Raw genomic sequence first — 18732 nt, forward strand, 5'->3', positions numbered from 1 at the left:
TTTGCTTTCATGTGCCTCAGTTTCCCCTTGTGCTAGTTGAGCCATGGGTGTTTATGGTCACCAAGGTCTTAGGAGGTTTGTGGTCAGGCTCTTGCGGTACAGCTAACTGGTGTACCAACACCTCCCATGCTTGGTGCTTGTGCAAACAAGAGTTGTCCTGTCCCTTGAGAGTCCCTGTGTGCTTTCCACCACTGTGTGCTTTCTGCTCCTTATTTTAGTTAAAAAACATGCAACTGTTTGGTAGCGTCAATCAAAAAAAAATTAAAATCTGTTTGTGTGACCTGCCCTAAACCGCCTTGCCTGCACAGCAAAACCCTTCATCCCCACAGCTGGTCTGCGGAGCTGCCTTGTTGCAAAGCCCCCTTCCCTCTCTGATGCTTTAGTAGAGGAAAATCTGAGAGAAGCTGGCTGAAAATAATCCGATCAGGAGAGATTCAGATTCCCCTTTATTATTGTGCCTTTTATTTTGCTTTTGTTTTGGCTGAGGGGTAATAAAAATAAAGCGGGGCTTGTGGACGTTGCCTTTTGCAGCATCATCCTGTTCTGGGTACAACACAAGACTGCTGAAAAGTCTCCTGGGGTTTTTTTGGTGGTTGAGCCTTCCCCCAGCTCTGTCCTTTGTTTGGATGATGCTCACTCCTTGTGGCTAAAGAAGTGCTTCCTGGGGGCTGCAGAGACCTGGGATGTGCTGAAAGGTGCCTGGTCCCTGCAGTGGGCAGCTTCGGGCAGGGATGGGCATGGCAGGATGGAGCGTGGGCAAGGACCCACAGTCATGAGCAACAGTGAAATGCTTAAAATGTGATCTCCCTCTGGTTACCATGATGTTTCCATAATGGTTCCAGCTCTTCTTCCCATGGTGGCTGTTGTGTACAACCAGTATCAGACCAAATCCCAACCCGCCTTTCACCCATCCAAAATCCAGGGATGGAAGCAGTGCAGCGGTTTGCAGTCCTGCTCCAGCTGCTTCCCCGAAGGGGGTTGTGCAGTCCAGCTGGTGTCTGCATTGGAGAAATTTCTGAGCAAATGTTGAAATTGGTTCTAAATGCAAAGCTGCATAAATTGTTCCTCTGTTCCTCATGCTGTTGTTCGGCCATGGTCTTTAAATCTGCAAAGGGAAAGCATTGCTGTAACCCAGCACTGAGGATTCAGCTAGTCGATGCGATCTGATGCCATATGTGTGTGCTGACTGCTTCTATAACTTACTGATAAATTCATTTCAGGCCACAGAAATTAATTTGTGAGTCAAAAAAGTGTATTTCTAATGAAGGCTTTGCCCTCCTTGCTAATGGCAGCCTCAAGTTTCTGATGGGGGGCTCATTTCTAACCCCCGGTTCTTGGATTTCTCTCGTTCCATGTATTTGCCGTCTGTGTAATTACATTGCTGTGAAAACATTGCTGGAGAGGCAGGTGAAATAAAAGCTACCCCATGAGCAACATACCCCACACACACACCTTTGCTGGGTGTTTATTCAGCCCTCTGCCTTCGGGTGCTATTTTCCAGCCTTGAGCCTCAGCCCCAGCACTCACCTAAAAAAGCCTTTTGGGGAAGAAAGTTGAAAACACCATCGTAGTCAGCCCAGAAAAAGATAGTATAATTAATTGTTTCCTCTACCAAGGCTCTGTGCCAGCACCCAGCTCAGGACAGCCCACCAAAGGCATTGTGAAGGTGTGTAGGAAGAGAAAAAACTGCTCCTGAGATGGTCAAGGCTTGAGTGTGGCAAAGCGAGTGGAGGTTTTCTGTGGCACATGGGTGTAATGAGGCTTAGCACAAAAAAGGCTGAGAAGTCTGAAGCAGCTGGTTACGCTTGGGCTAGCTCCAAAGCTGTCCCTACCTGGCCGGTCCAAAAAATCCCCGTACCTCCAGTTATCGTTGCAGCTGGAGGTGGATTCTGCTCCTTGGTTGTGCCCGTGACCTCACAGTTTCCACCTTGCCTTTACCCTTGCTGTGATTTACCTCAATGAATGGTGCTATTAGGTTGATGGAAGATACAGCACCACATGCAAAAACCACCCTGAGGTCTGTAGTAAGTGACTACTTATGGCATTTTGCTTACATTTAATTGTGAAAACTTCACAGACCTCTATTCCATGGACTTTGCCGGTAGTTAAGCTTGTAGAAGATGCTGTCGTTTTTTATGTGTTTCTTTCCAGTGCTGGTCGTTTGCTAACTGGGCTCTAATGAACATGAGTATCTGAGAGTAGTCAAACTGAAATGAAAATAGATGTCTCTGGTTAGGCTTTATGGCTCCTGTGGCAAGTGGATTCGTCTTCTATTACCAACTGGGGATGGTATTCACTAGAGATATTTGTGTTTCAAGCCTGGTTTTGACCATGAGAAAACAATTTGCCATTTTCTGAAGATCTCTCTACGCAATCCCACATCTCCTATACTGTGAACGACCTTTCACGTGTAATCCATGCTTTTTGAGCTCGTACCCTTACAAATGTTACCAGCTGAAAAGCAAAGACTGAGTCTTTGGACTGCGCCGTATCTCTCCACCTATGGAGCACCTTGGCAGCAGATCACGGATCTCTGTCCCCTGCCCATCCCCTGCCTCTGGTCCTGCCCCAGGGATGTGGGGATGTTCACAGCCGCCCTTGGACCACCAGTGCCCCCAGTGCTGGCCATCAGGTTAACAAGGTGCCTGCCCAACTGGAAATCTGCAAGGATGGTTTTGGGTTTTACATCTATTTTCTTAATCTGCTTGGAAAATGGAGCTCATATGGGATATCCAGGCAAAAAAAGAAGATCTATTCTGGCTTCTGCAAAAAGCTGTATGAACATGCACCCGCAGGGCGCTCTGCTTGCCCGCGGCGCAACTGGTGGGAGATGCTGTGGGGACCCTCACCTCCTTGGTGGATGTGTTTAACGTTTTCCACATGCAGGCACAAAAAGGAACTGGTGCAGCCTGTGAATTTATTTTCTCCTTTAAAGCCTTTCCAGGCAGACTTTGGTTTGGACTGCTGGCTCACTTTTTTTTTTTACTTTTTTTTTTTTTAATTGCAATTAACGCCACAAACATTTCTCATGGAGCACTAGATGTTATTGGCAGCAGGGTTATTAAAAAGCAAAACAACCCCCAAACCCAACTGTAACCTGAAACATATTTGATTCAAGCTATTTTATATTAAAGAGGATTTGCACTTTGAACGTGGAAGAATTTCTAGTTCTGGGTCCAGAATATCTGAAAACATAATTCTTAAGGTGCCTGAAATCAGCTTTTTGTTGCTTTCCAAAGCTTTCAAAGTCCTTAAACCTCTGCTTGGCTGCATGGGTGCCCCAGGCTAGGTGATGGAGCTGGCTTGCAGTTACCCAGCCCGTCAGTCCCACCACACGATGCTTCACCACCTCGAAGTAGAAACCACAGCACCATGATGAACCCTCCAGCCTTATTTGCTCAGGTCTCCTTTGCTCTACAATCAAACACCAAGCAGCACAAAAATAATTCATAAAGTATGTTGCTTTGTGACATGGACCAGAGTTACTGCGTGAATTGGCTTCTGAGAGCGCTTCTGCAAAGTCCAGCGTGTGATGAGTGGCTCTGGGCTCCAGCACTGATGGACAGTGTATTTTGTTAGCTGCGTTGTTTTGACTTGTTTTATTGATTTAAATGGAGCTGAATAGCAGATTTATTAGGAATTCACATTACTCAATGTTTGTTTACTGTGCTCAAATGAGCCAATTTTTATGCTCATTGAAATGTTATGCATAAGTAATTGATGGATACATATGCATGGAAGCTGCTTTTTAAATGCAAGGTTGTTTGGTGCCAGTAATTTACAGAAAGAGCCAGCCCAGCGCTGCTGGGGGTGCTCATGTAAAAAATAGTGTTTTGGGGGGTTGCTTTGATTTCAGAGGTCAATGCTGAGCCTCTGGGAGGGGTAACTGGGCACTGTGACTCTCCCGCTGGCAAGTGTTCCTGGTGGCCACCAGCCCTCATATGAAATGTGGTCTCCTGAGACCAGTTGTTTGAGCAGGAGCCAGCTGTGGGGCTCAGCCTGGGTATCTGCACCACAGAGGGGTTCAGAGGATGCTCTTAATTCGGGCAGGGAAGATGCTCTGCTAAAACCAGGCTGGGCTGCTGAGTCTGAGAAGACAACCATGTAGAAAGATCTCTGCAAGGTCCAGAGAGCTTCTTCTGTCCAGAGGACTTTGGTGAAAGGCTAAACTGGACCTTGAGGGAAGATGAGCTGGAAGGGACAGATGAACTCTGTCAGGGTGTATCAGCCCTGACCTTGGGAAGGCAACTGCTGGCTGTGCAGGAGGATGTACGAGGGGAAGAGGCACCGTGCCCTGGGACAGTCCTTTGCTGGTCAGAAATCACACAAAATGCACATTTTCCTTCATTGTTGCAAAGCAAAACTGGCAAAGAGAGGCTAGTATTTGGGAGATGGCTGTGTTTAGAGAAAGGGAAGAAATCCCCAAACACATCCCATCACTGGCAGCACAGGATAAAACCAAGAGTTTGTCCCCAGAGCAGCTGTGCACAGGGTGACTGCTGTGGTGCCGCAGAGCATCTGCTCCTGAGTTGAGACTGGGGCTCAGGCTTGGCCCTGGGCTCATCTTCTCCAAAACGGCAACCCCAAAGTGGGGACAGAGCCACGTGGCTTCTCAGAGGTGGCTGGGGGTGTTCGCTGGCTCCCTGCGCTTGGGCAGGCTCTGTTCCTCAGGGATTTATAAATCTAGCTCAGGGAAAGCTGCCGGTGCTTGGTTTCTGCATGTATTTGTGTTTATCAAAGTGACAGGCTGAGTTTCACAGAAGCATTCCCAGGTTTAATTTTCTCCTTTTCTATTTGCCAGGCCCAGGGCTGTAACAGCAAAACCTTTTTTAATTCTTCTTCTTTTTTTTTTTTTTTTTTTTTTTCCACATTGAACAGAAAACCATTTTTCCTACTGCGGTTTTTACAAGGTTCAAACCTATAACATCGGCAATGCTCAGATGTGTCATTCAGCTCCTCTTGTGTACTTGGAATTAGCATCGTCCCCATGGCTGCATTTCCCCACAAACTCTGGGTTCAGTGGAAGCTCAGGGGCTGCAATCACAAAGCACACACACTGCCTGGAAATGAGTAGGCAGTTGACTTACAAAGTTAATTTAATCTTTCTTCACCCCCCCCTGATTATTACTGTCCCCCAGGTGTCACAGGGTTCAGGGTGACCCCAGCACGTGTTGTGTTTTCAAGCTGTCTGAAGCCCCGAGCAGCGTTCTGGGGAGCAGTTAGTGTTTGGCTGAGTGGGACTGACCGGATGAGCTGTGTGGAAGCCGCCCTGGTCCCTGATCAGATGAACGCTTGGATGCTTGCAAGTGCTCAGGCATGTGCTTTGAAATTAATTTTCCACGAATCCATGTGGCTTTGAAATTCACCCTCCATAAACGTTCCTGCTGGTAAAACCTGATCCCGAGAAGGTCTCTGGGAGCTGAGGGCAGGGGGCTGTGAGCAGAGCGAGGGGAAATTTGCTTTGAAATCTAGACTGATAGCAAAGAAATGCTGTTGCCTAGGCTCGCTTTATATAGGTACTGGCTGTATGTCCAGGTTCTGTTCAGAGCCGAAGCACTTCAGCTCTGCTCGCCTCCACTGTCCACAGGTATTGACTCAGGTGTGATCTGGATGGGCAGGAGTTCTGATGCTGAACCCTGGGTCCAATTCATGCATGTGAAATCTGGAATTTGTAGAATTAATAGGGGAAAAAAAATGAGCTGGTTTGGTACTCACCTGTTAATTTGGTTTTATACACCGTGAAAAATGATTTTAGAAGGCCTATGTAATATATGAGCCAGGGTTTATATGAGCTGGCAGCTTTACAGAGATATTTCATTACCATAGCTGGCAAAAAATAAAGAAGTGCCATTACTGGAAGTAAGATAGCAGGACTGGGAAAGTTTTGAGCTAGAGGTGTGCAGGCACCGGGCAGGTTTCTGAGCCATCCACCCTCTGGCTGGACAAGGACCTTGCTCCCCCCTGCCCTGCTGCAAGCTTGCAGGTACCAGTGGCCACCACCTACACACGGGCTGGGGCTGCTGCTTGGAGCTGGCTCTGGATAAGACTGAATATTGATAAAATAAAGCATTTCTCAATGACCTGTGCCATCTAGTGGCAAAGCCGAGCTGGAGCTGGAGGAGTTGCGCTGAGCGCAGCCTGGTCAGATGAGTGCCCACCAGGCTGGTGGAGGGTCCTGCTGTCGGTGGTCCCCTCTGCAGAAAGCCGCCCGCCTGCTGTGGGATGCAGCTCTTTGGGCTCTGTGCCATGAGCACGCACCCCAGGTATCTCATCTTCTGTCGCTGCTCGCTCTGAGTGCTGTGCCTTAGGCATCTGGAAGAGAAAAGGTGGTGGTGTGTGCCAAGACGTGGAGGTGGCTGCCTGCTCCATGTCTCTCTGGTGACACGGGCCACAACCCTGTTTCCAACAGTGGCAAAGAGCTGCCCTGCTCTGAATGCCCCTGTCCCCCAGGGACACCCTGTGCTCACCCTTGCAGCATCTCAGCACCTCTCAAATCTGCCTTGGACACGTGCTGAGGTAGGAGATTGAAAAAGATTTTGAATAAGTAACTCCGTGTTAGAACCCACAATCTATATATAGCTGCCCTGCACAGCTATGAGGATTTCTCCAGCCAGCTCTCCTGGGCTGCAGCTCGGCGGGGATGACACGGAGCTTGCAGCAGGTGCCCAAGGAGGGTCCCTGGCACCGGGCAGGGCTCCGAAGCTGTAGGCTGAAGGTGGGCACCACCGACGGTGCGAGCACATCTGGCATGGGTGTGGGAGGCCCAAGAGTTTTGACAACAACTTTTCAATTCAGCTTTGCCTGGAAGTACTGCGCATCGTCCAGCATCTGTTGGAAGGTCATTCAGTTTTGAGATCAAGTTTAAAGCAAAAGCTTAGACGTGCCCTTTCTGGCAACAGAGCACTTGGTGCTGCATGATGGGGCTGGCAGGAGGGTTGATGCCAAGCTCTCCTTGTTTACTTTTCCCCCACGCTTTTCTCGAGGGAGCTACCCCAACCCATCTGACTGCAGGGGTGGGAGCAGAGCTCCTGAGCTGGACCAGACCCCTGCAAACCCCGCTTCCACATGGAGAGCTGAGGGCAGTGCCCTGGGGTTGACAGCAGTTTGTAGGGGAGATGTTGTCTAAAGATTTGCAGTTTAACCCTTTTGCCAATATCTTCTTAGATATGATGCTCTACATCAAAAAGATGTATTACAGTTGGGCTTGGTTTTGGGTAGCAGCTGAGCAGCTCAGGTGCATGGCCAGCCAAGGGCTGTCCTTCAAACTGAAATGCAAGTTGCACGTAAACTAAAACAGGTTGATGAGTCTATAACCCAAAAAAGAACCTGAAACAAACCATCCCATTAAGCTGTGTATTTACACTGCTATTTCTAAACTAATGCTCTCTGCTATTTACTGAGCCTAAACCACAATATTTTACCAAGTGCTTCAGAATCCAAAATGCATTTTTGCAACTCCAAGTCAGTGGAAACTTAGCAGTTTATTTTTCCCTTTGGAAAGTAACCAGTTCCTATTTTTATCCTGGTTAAAGCCCACAGCGTCACCCATCAGACTCCTGCAAGCAAACATTTCTTCCACCCTTTGCACCAAAACTGCCAGGCTTCCCCAAAAATCAAACAGGGAATCGTTACTTTTGTGACCCCGATTCACTACTCTGAAATAGAAATGGAAAATGCCATGCCAGGAATAGAGAGATCTGTCAGTAAAGAAAACCAGGCAAACTGTTAAAGTACATTTAATCATGGGTTGCTGGATATAAACTAATCTTTCTTAGAGGTCTGGATGAAAGAGGTTGGATTCTCCTGTGTCTGACTACTCCATTGTTTTTATACCTTCCTCCGAAGCATCCGGCGCTGGCTGCTCTCGGAGACAGGATGCTGGACCAGCTAGACAGTGGCTTTTATCCCGAACGGCAGGTTTGGTACTCATATAAACGGGTCCAGTCTGTGAAATATATTGAAAAACATTTTTATAGGAACTAGTTTCTGTCCTTTGTCCTCAAAGGATTCCTTCAAGCCCATCAGCAGTTTTTCTTCAAAGACTTTCTCCTACTTTTAACCCCTTGGCTGCCTGACAGGAACAGCCCATGCCCTTTCCCAGGCATGCCAGCTCGCTGCAATTTAAAAGCAAAGGCAAGGTTTGCAATTTAAAAGAATGCTCGTGGGGCTGAACTGCTCAAAAATAGGGCCTTAGGTGTAATGAAACATGAGCTGGTGCCTGATGCCAGCAATCTCCTACCAGACCGGCTGGTGGTGGCACCATCACACGGCCAGGCTCCATGGCAGGTGAGCAATGTACTTGTTTTCTGGCAAAAAGGCATTACTCATGGCAGGTGCTGAGCTCCTGGCCCTGCTGGTGCTGTTGGGGAACCTCGACTGGTGACATTGAGTCCAGGATCCCATCAATAGAGTGTTTGGTGGTCCGTAACTTACAGTTCTTCGTTAAATCCTCTGTGTAATGTTTCTTCACTTGCTATCGTTTTCAGCCGCACTCCGTGGGACTTCTCCCATAAGGCAAGCATGGAGAATCAACAAACACTGAATCGTTATCAAGCTACTACAGGTTAAATTTCTTATGCTTTTGGTTTTAAAGCGTAACGTATCTTTTGGTCACTCTTTTCCAGGGTTTACTCTGCTTGCTTACACAAACTGAGTTCAGTGGGGCTCCAGCCCTGGTGCCCACAGGGACCTCCCCAGCATTTTCCATCGCCAGAAGTCCTCCCTTGCTACCGTGCAAATTTTGGGCAAAATGCCGAGAGTTTTTGCACCCGAGCAGGAGCTGGCACAGACCCAACATTTTGTTGGTTCCAAGCCTGTTTAAATAGCCCTTGAACACAGAAAGGGCTTCACTGCCTAAATATTCCAGCTTTTCGTTAAATACTCGGGTTATTCTCATCAGCCAGGCTCAGCGCCAGCCCTACGCTGTCTCTTTTCACCAGTCCATCTCACGCGATGGAAGGTACTGTCTGCCTTGTTGGCAGCACGTTGTGAAACAGCTGAGGCTCGGGGAGGTGCAGCCGCGGTGTGGTGCGGGGGAAGGCTCGGGCTGTGCTGCCAGCAGCACCTTTGGGTGCTTGGCTGAAGAAATGCGTTTTCTCCTGGTGCTCATATGAATCAGCATCACCTCCAGTGTGTTGGAAACTCCCCCACCACCTTTTACTGCTTTTAAAAGAGGACAAGTGAGGAACATGGTATGAAAGTTAAGTTAAAGTTATTGGAAAGAAAGATTCCCAGCCAAGGAGTCATGCTCTAATCACAGTCCCAACTGATTAAGCTGGTATGACCCCCCGCAGTCGGCCCTGCAAGTGCTAATTAGCAATAGCATGGGTGGATACAGGTTATTATTTTTTTATCTGTCAGGAAACAGTCCTGTCCTAACTGTGCATCAGTGGGCTCTCCTGTGTGGGACATGATGGTGTGCTCACCCCAGGTACCTCTGTGGGTGTTAGGAAAGCCTTCTGCTCTGGCCCGCTGCTCCGAGCTGCTGCTGACATGCAGTAGTAATGTTTGGTTCAAAGGATGAAGGTTCAGCTACACGCATACTCTAGCAATTGCTTTTTCCAATATATACACATGGCTTAGGAGCACCTGTCCCTTGGGTTTTGGCACTGAACATAATCCAGCACCAACCACTGTGGCCACTCAGCTGAGGTCCACATTCACTCCTTGCTGTTGCTTTTCCCCAAGGACATGGAAGAGAACCCACAGCCACCTTGGGCATCAGTACATCCACTGTAAACCCTGCCATCCCACAGCACAACGCAGCTCATGAGCAGGTGGAAAAAAATATTGGGGTTTTCCCTTTGAGCCCTTTATCCCAAGGAAATGGACAATTTGTGACCACACCTGTCTGTAGAGCCTTCTCCAGTGACTTCTGAACCTATGGCTGATGTAAAATGAATTTGCTGGAGAGGCTGGGTCTGGAGGCCCGTGAGGGTTCTCGATGCAGAGTGAAAGTAGCTGTTGGGGCCATCTCCGAGCCCCACAGAAGGAACTCCCACCCTGCACCGAGCAGTCCCTGGGGGCAGCAGGAAGGCATAGGAAGCCACGCTCCATCAGTGCCACCGATCATGGAAAAATGTGTCTGAAGTTGTGTCTAGGTTTCTATGCCATGATTAATATGAATGCAGGAACCGCAAAGAGATAGCACAATAAAGGGAACAACACATTGACTTTGAGCTGAACAATATTGAAGGAAATGGAGCAATTGTGCCGCAAGCTCGTTAAATCACAGGTACGTGGGTGGGAAGGAGATGGGATGCAGCCTGCTGCTCTGAGATGCTTTCTCCCCACTCAGTCCCCTGGTTACACCCCAGCACTGGAAAACAGTGTCTTCCCCAATACACAGCCTTGGGTTTACAAACTGTGTTAAAGCTTGCCTGCAAAAAAATATTGTTTAAAATATTTTCTTGTCGTTTTTTCACTCTAATCTTCCTGGGTTTGTGCATCTGGGGATAACACTGGCAGGGCAAAAGCCCCTTCCTTCATGCAGCAAACCTTTCTGCAGACCCTTGAGCCAGCCTTGTACAGCAGCCTGCGCTTCACGCTGAGGGGGGGGGAATCCTGCATTTTCATCCTGCTACGCTCAGCAGCCTTCAGGTCTCAGCTGGAACATACCCCTTCTGCAAATCGAAGGCCTTTGAAGGAGTTTCATGTAGCTGAATTTGGATGTTTTGATGCCTTGTATTTGAATTTTCAGTTGTGGACAAGCTGACGTTTCATGATCCCTTGCAAAGAGAGTATAACACATCAGGAAAAGGCGCTGTTGGTTTTTCCTGGGTGATGGGGAGTGAATCCCACTTTGTTCCCGCGGAGCTGTAGGTCAGGTCGCAGCACAAGCCGTGCCAACCTCGTGGAAACACAAGAAGCTGTCGAGCTTGAAAGCCAAACCAAGTAACAGCGGGAAGGCCCCAGCCAACATGCAAATTCTCATTTTTCGCTACCTCGACAGCCTCTCTACATGGCAGGTGAGCAGTGAAAAGTGCTCCGTCCCCTGCGGCTCCCTCGGCATGCGGCTCCACGCGAGCCGGAGGAGCTGATCCTCGGCGGCACAGGTCCATCAGCCGGGCTGTCAGGGATCTCGGTAACGGGTGATGGCAGTGGCTGTGATTGCAGCCAAGGGGAAAAAAAAGCATGAAGTTTATTTCAGCCCCAGTGCTGCCAAGGAGACTCCAGATATGGGTTATAAGGGGAAATATTGAGGCAGTGCAGCTGGAAGGTGTGAGCCAGGGACGCGTCCGAAGCACTCCTGAGCAGTCTTGGAGCCAAGTCTGGGGGATTCAAAGCCTCAGGCTGTCCCGTAAGCCAAGATCTAGCCAAAAGCTTATTTGCTTAATGGACCCTTCTAGCTTAAACAGGAAAAAAGCCTGAAACCAGTGACCAAAGCCTACCTCTGCTGGGAGTTCTGCTGAGGCAGCAGCTGTCCTGGATGCTCCCTGGGCTTAGGGAGCAGGAGCAGTTGCCAAACATGTACCTTTTTAATTACACTTATTTAATGGAAAGCAGCACTGAGCCTGTTGACTTGCCTTCTGGAGGTGCCTCTGTACCACCTGAAATCTTGATGCTGCCTGTGGTTTCCCCTCGCACAGCTCTGCGCTGCGGTGCTGCACTGAGCACGTGGGGATTTCACTGGGCAGTGCTCAATGTCGGGCTGTAAACCGGGGGGGGGGGGAACGGAGGGGGGGCTGTGTGCAAGCAGCAAGCTTCGGAGCCCTCGTGCACTCTTTGTCCTGTGGTTTCTCAGGTAAGAAAGGGGATTTCTGTAAACAGCAGCAAAGTCCTTGGTGGTCCTCAGGCTCATCACAACTGTGACACCTTTGGGGAGCTCTGCAGTGGCTGGGACGAGGCACCTGGCTCTTGGGCTGTGCTCTGCATCTGCTCCTGCTCTGCACTTATAAAACGGACATGCTGTATGTTCGTATCTCTGGAGTTAAACTGTGTGCTGCTTTGCTTCACTGTCCTCTTACGCAGAATTTGTCCAGATGTCCTCCTGATTGGTTGACACTAAATAGGAGGGAAGTTTGTGGTTGAAGAGGGGATTTAGGATTAGAGGAAACAGCCTCAAGTTGCACCAGAGGAAGTTTAGATTGGATACTAGAAAAAATTTCTTTGCTGGAAGGGTCGTCAAGCGCTGGAACAGGCTGCCTGGGGAAGGGGTGGAGTCACCATCCCTGGAGGTATTTAAAAGATGTGTAAATGTGGTGCTTCGGGACATGGTTTAGTGGTGGACTTGGCAGTGCTGGGTTAACAGTTGGACTCAGTGATCTTAAAGGTCTTTTCCAACCTAAATGATTCCATGATTCCTATGGTTTATGCAGGCAATGCGGTTGCCTCGGGGTGATATCGCTCCAGAACATACAGGAGGTCACAAGATGACAAAGAAGGGTTTCTCTGAGGTTGCCCTTTCCATATGCGCTGGTGTGGGTGCATGAAAGGCCATTCTGCTACTCTGCAGTACGAATTCAATTCCTTTCTATTCCCTTTTGCTTACAGCAGATTTAACTTGCTCTGTGCCTCCAAGTTTGCCTCTCCTCGACACTAGTGGAAGGTAAACAAACATCCCTGCGTTTTAACAGGAGGAGCAGTATTAAGCAAATCTCTGTCTACATAGAAATATTACCTTAAGTAAACTGCGGCAGTGTTAAGTTTAGAAGTGCAGGTGTGAAGGCAAAGCGGAGCTGCCGGGCGCTGCCCGGTGTGCAGGCAGGATGAGGCAACCCCAGGTGACAAGCACATCCAGGGAAGAGGAGAGCTCAGGTAGGGGTGAATGACCCGTGGGCATCATAACTGCTGCCAGCCTGGGGCCAGGGTTGGCTCTCAGCCGGTGGCTCCGTCACCAGAAACGCATCTTTTAGCAACGTAGCACGTGAGGCTGGCGGTGCAAATGCCCAGGAATGGTCCTGGGAATCTGAGCCTGGAAACTTATGCTGTGCTCCCTGTGTTCAGGGCAGAGAGACCCTCCTGGTTGATACTGGGAGGACTGGGCTGGGGAAGGTTGAATTTCCTGCTTTATTGGGGTTTTCCCCTCTATGGCTGTATTTGAGCGGAAATCATGACTTGCTACAGACCGCGGTGGCGGCCAGGAGGACTCATTGACAAGTCTGGTGGGACATACCCAGGGTTTTGCCATGGTGGCTGATGACAGAGCCACTCCAGCCCCAAAACAGTGCCCTTCGGTGCAGGACCCCCATGGCTGCGGAGCACCAGCGACCTCGGGCCAAGCGGGAAGCTCAACAGCAGCAATAGATCCTGCACAAGGGGAAGTTAATATCTAAATGTGATTTTTATCTCTGCTTCCTGGGTTGCAGATAAGGTCTCTCAGGGCATATAGAATTTGACACTGTGGTTTCTGGAGCTATAAATGTAACACCACTGTGTTTTCATTAGGACTGAGGACAAATATGTTGACTGAAACCTTATCTCTTACATTACCCTAATGGCTTTAGTAATACGAAGGCAGTAGGCTAAAGGAAGTGTACCAAGGGTGACCTAGCAGCGACGATGGGTTTTCTGCTGCTCAGATCCGTCGTGCCAGACGTGTGCAACAACATGCAGTGAAGCAACAGATGCCAGAGTGCCACGTTAACACAAAACACAAACAAACCACGTGCTTTATTTGCAGATCAGATGCTTTCCAGCCCAGCACAACTATGTCGAACGTTAATTACTTGAACCGCATGTTACATGGAGACTTATCGTTCCCAAGGGGCCTACCTCTTGTCATGCCTCAGAGATAAATATTTTGGGGTTTTTAACCAGAAACTTGAGGCTGCTCCTCTCCTGAGGCTCTGCGTGGAGCAGGGCTCAGGGTCACAAGGACGAGGATGTGACAGGGGGTCCCAGTTGTGTCCCACTGCAAGAACAAGGACATCTAAGCCCTGCAGGAGCCTAGAGCTGCCTGGGTCCCCTGGGGATCCCCAGCTTTGGCACAGCCTGGATTGCAACCTTGATCCCTTGGCAGATGTTGAGCAAAGTTCACATGTTCTCAGTAGCTACCAGGTCCCCAAAGGACAGAGTGTGTTTTTGGGGTGCCACTTTTCTGTGTTTCTTGAGAGCAAAGTGCAGGGTATTCTTATTCTACAGGAAATTTAAGAAAACATTTGTTTTGTTCCAAGTCAGAATAAAACTATTTCAAATGGTCAAAATGTCCTGACATCCACCGATTCTGGGAGTTGGCCAATCTGGCTAACATTGCCTGAATGACGTTTCAAACCATGAAATTAAGACTAGTGTTACGGTAAATTATACCAAATTAAAAGGTTTCTTTCTTTCCCTACTGGGTGTACAGTTCATGTTAACCCATCTTAAGAAATAGTGGTTTATTTTTAATCAGCCATGACTTAAATCTGGCCTGACCTGCAATTCGTATTGCTTTGGTCGGGGTTGAGCATGTCCCACCTCCTCTGTCAGCAGCTCTCAAACTGTGGTCCACCGCCATGGCTGCAGCGTTGTGTTACCCTCCCAGAACTGGGAGAATAGGTTCAGACACGCAGTAAATCCCAGCTGAACCTCAGCCCCTTCATTTTCATGTGCCTGTTTCACAGACAACAACTGAAACATCCCATGTGTGCAGGGGTGGGGGGGTAAATCAGTTGATCATTCAGCTTGGCAGCCATGCAGCGGGTATGTGTTATCCATCTTTTGCCATCGTTTAATGTATTACTTTATACAGAGGGTTCGTGTCTTAGAGGGATACGGCTGCATTTGGTTTTCACTGGTGGATGCAAAGCCATGTGGCGCTCTGCTCTCCTCCCTCCACTGTTGCGTTTTGTGGTAGGTTTGCCCATGATGCGGATTGAGATGTCAGATGTAACAGCGATGTGGTTCAGTACGGTACCAGGGAATATTATAGACCTGTCAGATTGCTGAGAGACAAATCCATCCAAGGGGCACAGCAATAAACCTAGGTGCATCAAGCAGATGCATACTGTGATGGCTCAGGGTTGCTTTTCTTGGTTCTGAGCAGGTCTGTTATTTTTTTTGCAAATGCTCATGGCTTGATAAGCATTGTGGAAAAAAACCCAGGGTTTTAGAAATATTTAAGGACCTTCCTCCTTTCAGTTTAATAATTTTTTTCATTCCCTTCTGTTGGTATCTCAGGTATTTCTCTACTCAGCTGTTCTTGGTAAGCATGCATAGAGAAACGTCAGTGGGGTTTAGTTAGGATAAAGCCCTGCTAATTACTCTGTCGCATTTCGGGGGGGGGTGGGGGATTGGGGGGTGGGGGGACCAACACAACAATCAACCCTGAGAAGTGATAAATTAATCATTAGCTTGGAAAGAAAGCTGTGTATATCCCACACATTTCCATACAGGTGGGAAACACTTTTTTCCATCTGGCTGAATAAACTGTTAATAGAGTATCCCAGCAATTTAAACATGCCCTTAGCTGCACAAACAAAGCCTATTTCTCAAAGATATAAAATACACATAAAAGCAAGGGGATACCAGGGGATTATGCTGCAAGTCTGCCGTGTCGGAGGGAGGTGGCTGCAGCAACAAAGAGCAAATTCATGGCCGGGGTCCTGCCCCATATGAGGTCATTTTCTGTTGAAGTTGGGCTCATTAGTCCAGCCGGCTTGTTGATACAGCTCGAAGTGTGGGTGACAAGTGTGACTGGGTTTGCTGAATTAGGCCTGCCCACCGCGCCCGGCACGCAGAGATTCATCATTGTCTCTCTCTGGGAACAGGACCGTTAATTACACAAACTGCCCGAGCCGAATTTTCCAGCCGCGTGTCTCCGCGAGGTCATTGCTGTCCCAGAACCATCAGGTTTTGACAGCGGAGTGTTTAAACAACACGAGAGTGGTTTATTTGGGACAATAAGGGAGAGGGCTGGGTCACGGGACTTCTTTAGGTAACTTCCTCCGCATCGGAGGGGGTGGGCTTGGCCCCTGACCAACCCCCCAAGCAGGGCTGCGTCTGCGCTCCGGCACATCACCCTCCTGCCGCAGCAATCCCAAGCTGTGTTTCACCATGGGGCTTCGGGATGTGGGAGCCGGGATGAGCTGGGCATCACCATGCCGCCTTTTCTCCCAGTGTAAATCAGCCCAACTACGAGATCCCGGTTGCCAGCCCTTTCTTTTGATTGATTTTGTTAACCAGCATGGGAAAAAGCAATACAACTTTGCTTGCCACTGCGAGCGTGTTGCTCCGATGGGGAGAGTCGGCCGCTCCTCGAGCGCTGCTCCAGCCCAATCATTGAGCTGGCTTTTGGGTGGCCACAGGCAGTGTTTAATTTAGATAACCCATCCCAGAGGCCACTGAATGCGCTGTTAGTTTTTCTCAGTTGAGTTTGGGGTTTGAGGAGTCAGGTACTTGAGTCTTGCTTTCAGAAGTCACTTGAGATATTCAGCCCTGTGAATGGTTACATGCACATTGCAGAAATGCTTGACCCTGTGGTCACAGCAAGGAGTCACTGAAAACACTTTTTTTGCATTTTTTTTAAAGAAAGTTATTACTTGAATGTAGCTTTTTTATTAGGAATTAGGGGCTAAAACCCTTGGACTGTAAGTGCTCAGTTTTTTGTTTTCTTTTTTTTTTTTTTTACTAATGCTGCATAATAATTTAATTACATAAGTAGTAGCAAATTATTTTAAAAAGTGATTCTTTAAACTTAGTACAAGAAGTGGACCTTTCATTTCTCTGACTGGGAACATATGGTGAAGCTTCTGATCTGGAAGGTTTCTACCCCAGCCAGGAGGTTGGGCCAGTGCTGAAGAAGGAACGGATGTGGGGGAAATCTGGTCCAAAGCAGGTGATACATGGTCAGCCAAGCAGGTGCGGGGATGCTTGGGGATGCAGCACCCCACAAGGATGCTCCAATTACTCCAGCTCAGCAGCGTCTGGCCACTGAACCCACCTGGAGGTTTTTGACCTCCCGTTTTGGTTAAGAAAGGTATAAATGGCTTTGTGACAAGTGGTGTGTTTAAAGGTGGGCTTTAGCCAAAACCCAAGCCCAAGGTCCAGGGATGGCTGGGGTGCGGCGTGTCTGCTTGGGTGGGTCAGCATACCCCTTCAGTTGCTGTACGCCGGCAGTGATGGATTGCAGCACCTGGCCATTAACGCAGCATTTTGGAGATGAAATGCTAGTTGTGTTTTCCACTTATTGGTCTGGATTTTGTTTCTGCCTCGAGAGCAGGCAGTGCTTCCCGTCGTGCCCAGATCTGCCTTTAAAAAGACGGCTGTGCCAAGGATGGAGGGAGGGTGGTATTTCAAGCCCAGATTTTCTTGCTGCTGTGACAGGGTGGCGTTAGGAAATGACAGCCTGCAGCGGATGGATAGCAGTGGGAAAAGGCTACACTTCATTTTACTCTAACCAGAAAGTTTGTTCACCCAGAAGCCCTTTTGGGGGAGCTACTTATTTTCTAATCTTGTGGTAATAATGAAATGATACAGGAGTCTGGGGATAATGAAGACAAACTGATTTCCTAATGCACTGAGCACAAAAGGAAGTAGAGAAGGGTTTCAGCAACGAGACAGAAAAAGAGTTTATTTTAAATAAAGATTACAAAAATAACCTACTGTCAAAGATGATGTGAAAACCATTAAATAGCAATTTAACGTAATTATAATCACGGGTGAGCTAAGGGCTATCTTACACAATTACAATCAATCTTCCTGTCTGGATGTGTTATCTGGAGCCCTTACTCCTGACTCCAGCCCCTGCTCTGTTCAGAAAGCGTCTCCGTGCCCGCCGAAGCCATCGGGACACAGCGATATCCTGATGGAGAAACCCGCCCGGGCTCTGCTCCCCCAGCCGCGACAGCCCTGTAACAGCCGCCGCCGGAGCCAATAACCGAGTGTGGTACCTTACTGCTGCCGATTGCTGTAGAGCCGATGTCTCGCCAAACAAGGAGCAGATGGCACTATCATGCTTGGCTGTGTTGAAATTTTATGAGCATGGTGGATCCTTAGTTACTAAAATAGTAGAACTGTGCAGGCACCCGACGCTTAAAAAGAAGGGCATCAATCAGCTGGACTGTGCCGTGCTCATCCATGGAATGTGCTTCTGCTCTTGAGAAATAAGAAATAATGTTTAAGAGAGAAAGTGAATGCAAAAGCATTTGCTTCTAATAGGCAAAGCCAGCTGTTGACCTGCAAAAGTGCCACCCAAAAGGGTGCCGAGAGACCCTTCAAGCTGGAAATTGAAGGACTGTGCGAGTGTCCGTAGGCGTTGGTGGGATCCTGCCCGCTGGATTGCGGTGGCCTCAGCCAGGACCCGATGTGGGAGGCACTGGTGTGTGATACCCCGTGTCTTGCTACAGCATTTCCAGTCTGAAACAAAGGCTCCTCTGTCAGCTCTGAATGAAAACCCACAAAAAAAAAATAATAAAACTAATCTCGGTAATCTAATTTAGTGCTGGTTCGAAGGTTTCTGTAAGCATGGGAAGTTAATCAGAGACTAATTAATAGGGCTTGGAGCTACCCTCCATTGCTCAGCAGCAGTTTTCGCAATGCTGGACCAAAAGCCCCATCTCGGGGAGCTGGTGGGACCATCCCACCCCATCAGGTGTGACTCATGGCTTGGCCAGGGCCTGTGATTTGGCTCTGGCTGCTGCCAACAGCTTTGGACATGCTGTGCCTCTCATTCCTGGGAAAATCCATGTGAAGGGGCAACCATTTGTTCTTCTTGCTGACAGGTCTAAATGTGCTGATCCCAAAGAGGTCTACACTCTTCTCTGCAGCACCTGGAAATGCAAACAGAAACCAATGCTGGACCAGAAGGGGCAG

The sequence above is a fragment of the Falco biarmicus genome, chromosome 7 (genome assembly GCF_023638135.1).
Source record: "Falco biarmicus isolate bFalBia1 chromosome 7, bFalBia1.pri, whole genome shotgun sequence".
Taxonomy (NCBI): domain Eukaryota; kingdom Metazoa; phylum Chordata; class Aves; order Falconiformes; family Falconidae; genus Falco; species Falco biarmicus.